A 3,443-nucleotide genomic window follows, 5' to 3' on the forward strand; every position below is an offset into this window, starting at 1 on the left:
GGATTGCCTCACAGGGCTGACGAGCTCCATCTGCCCGGGGGGCCGGGAATTGAACCCGGGTCGCAGCGGTGAGAGTCCTGCACCCTAACCACTAGGCCACCAGAGGCCATAAATAAAGCCGAGAAATAAACATAGGTGGAATAATTTCAACATATTTTAACCAGTACGCAGAAAAACCCTGTTACTGTATAGAATTTCATTGCTTAAAACTTTGACTGACTAAAACTTACCACGTCACTTGGTAAACGTAGAGACTAGATTTTCTTTTCTACTCATCCTATACACCAGCAACAGAAAGTTGTCTGGTATTTTAAACAGTTCATCTTACCAAAAATGCTGCTTGATTGCTGATATTTTATTTAAAATGCCTGTCACAATTGCAATTTTAAAAGATTACTAAAATGTTATGCATTTATGTTGGGGAATTTATATACAGCCCTTTTCATATCTAACAGTGTTATAACTGGCTTCTTGACCTTCTACCAGTTCTCTCAAAATGTTAGCAACTGAGCACCTGTGCTAGAGAAGAGGTTCTCCTGTGGAGTGTAGTCCTTCAGAAAGTTACTTTATGAGTCATAACAGTATGAAAAGTCAGAGGTAAAGGCAGTTCTTCCATGAAAAATTTCCTGATGCATTGGAGGTACTTTTCTTTTACTTCTGTCTCTTTGTGTTAAATACTGTGATGGTTTAACCCCAGCTGGCAACAAAGCTCCACACAACCACTTGCTTATGGCCCCCTGGTGGGATGGGGGAGACAATCAGAAGAGTGAAAGGGAGGGAACTCATCGACTCAGATAAAGGTGGTTTAATAAGTGAAGCAAAGCCGTGCACATACACAAATCAAACCAAGGAATTCATTCCCCACTTCCCCTGGGCAGGCAGGTGTTCAGCCATCCCCAGGACAGCAGGGCTCCATCATGTGCAACAGTGACGTGGGAAGGCAAATACCATCACTCTGAATGTCCCCCCTCCCTTCTCCTTCCCCCAGCTTTATGTGCTGGGATATCCCCTGGGTCAGTTGGGATCAGCTGTCCCAGCTGTGTCCCCTCCCAACTCTTTGTGCCCCCCCAGATCCTCGCTGCTGGGGTGGGGTGAGAGGCAGAAAAGGCCTTGTCTCTGTGTAAGCTCTGCTCAGCAATAACAAAAACATCCCTGAATTATCAACAATGCTCAGCACAAACCCAAACCACAGCCTCACACCAGGTACTATGGAAAACAATTAACTCTACCCCAGCCAAAACCAGCAAAATGCCATTGTCAGAATAGCATATGAGCATTGTTCATGGCATGGTTTCTTTGATGAGATGGAAAGGCTATATAGTGAAGTCAGCCCGTCTTTTGGGTACAGCTGAGGCATTTTATGGGTTGGGTGATGTCTAACATAACTTTATATCGGGAATAAAGATCTAATGTATTCTTTATAGTATCTGTAACAGTAGATGTGAGCCATGCAGTGCTGACAGGAACTGCATGTTGGTATTGTACCACACGCTGCTGTGCCTTGACATTATGGGAGATGGGTAGGATACAAAGTCTGAAGGCTGAAAATAAAGTCTGATGTGTCTGATAAAATAATTGTAAACCTACGGGGACTTCTACTGACTTGCAGTTATTACCAAATGCTCATGGAGTCTTGCTGCTTGTGAGCTGCTGTATGTGCATGATATTGCAAAATTAGGCAATGCAAAGTGATTATCCAAGCTGATTGAGAAAAATACAAAAAATAGAGAGAGATTTATATAAGATGCTGGAATTGCAAAATCACTGAATAATCTGAGCAAGACATAAGCTAAGGTGTATGTAGAAAATATAGCATTGAGAAACCACAAAAGTTATGAGCCTTTACTGTGGCAAACAAACTGACCATTGTAAGAGCAGGTGGTACAAGGCCAAAACTTCCGGGAACCACGGAAAGTTGGAGCACACACAGTAATGTGCCAGGTCTTTCAGAGCTGGCATTTTAATGGAGCAACACCAGAGAATTTCAGATTCACTAGTTTGCAAATAACAGCACAAAGCCTATGAAAATACTGTTGCTCCTCTGTCTGCATTTTTGGAAGACAGTGAATTCAGGCTTTTGACTGCTGAGTGCTAAAAAATAGCATTTCAGAGTATCATTATCTCCAGCTTCATGTCCTTTTGTCTTTGCTGGCTGGCAGAAGAATAAGGCATAGCATCCCAGAGTAAATTATGTGAGCACTAATTCTCTCTAGATCGTGTCTGTCAAAGTTCAGACTACCTTCACAAGCAGGAAGGAGTTTAAAATGGAACTTTGTCATGGCTGGTTGGCTGTCATTCCACAGTAGGATTATCAGACTGTATTTGTAAACCTACGGATTTATCATAAATGGAAAATTCTTGATTTTTGAGATATTAGGATGAAATTAGTACTATTCTATTCATGGCATGTGCCAAACCAATAAACGAGAAACGAGATGTGCCATTTTCAGATTTGAACAGCAGTGGCAAGTCCTCTTTCTCTTTTAGATTATAGAACTTAATGAATTACCTTTTCTTTTGGTAAGAAAAATGTTAATAGCAAATTTCTGGGTGTTTCTGGTAAAGCTATTTCAATAGTGATTTACAAACTTTGTATAAGATAATATGAGTTGGATATTTTCTGTTCATATCAATGTGTAGTGCATCTCTCATCCTCAGTATGCCAGGTGTTGTGTAATTCTAATTCAGATTCTAATTTAGAAGTAGAGACATATCAGAAGGGTGAAAGAAATGGCAGCTTTTTCCTATAGAAAGTACAAATAATAATGTTAAAATGTTCCTTGAGTCCTATTTTTGTCACCCAGCCCAGAACAGGCTTTATCATTTAACAGGGAAGTGCTGCTGTGAGGATTTCCCAAGTGTTACTAGAGAATTTTTCAGTCTCATTAATTTTTTTGATGAAATGTACTAGTGATTTATGCTGTTTCCAATGAAATCAGTTTGTTCTGTCCCTAGCATCAATAGGAGAGGAGTCAGACCTTTCCAAAAAGTTAGTTATAACCACAGTAATGAAAGCAGTCTTCCAGTCATCCACACAGAGCCAAAATCTCTTGTACCTCAATGTTCCATCTATTTGCTTCTCAAAAGGAGTATAGCAGTAGTTTGATTTGTTGCAGTAGAAAAGGTGCAGCTGAAAAATGTTGTAAAGATTTCTAGAAATCACAGAGATAATCCCCAGAACATGAAATAATTGATGTTAGGGGTGGCAATAGTAAAAGTGGATTTGTAAAATCCCTTTTTCATAAAAAAACTTTTACTCAGTTGTAAAAACTTTTACTCAATTGTAAAAGTGTCAGATTCTTTAAGATAGATTCCCTGCCTAAAACCCATGGAGGACACTGTGTCCTTATTTTAAATTGTGATATTTTTTTTCTTGTGCAGTATTATCCACTGCACAATACAAAAGTTTTATTCAACCTCTTATATCACATTGTTTTTAAAAA

The sequence above is a fragment of the Lepidothrix coronata genome, unplaced genomic scaffold (assembly GCF_001604755.1).
Source record: "Lepidothrix coronata isolate B3197 unplaced genomic scaffold, Lepidothrix_coronata-1.0 Scaffold124, whole genome shotgun sequence".
Taxonomy (NCBI): domain Eukaryota; kingdom Metazoa; phylum Chordata; class Aves; order Passeriformes; family Pipridae; genus Lepidothrix; species Lepidothrix coronata.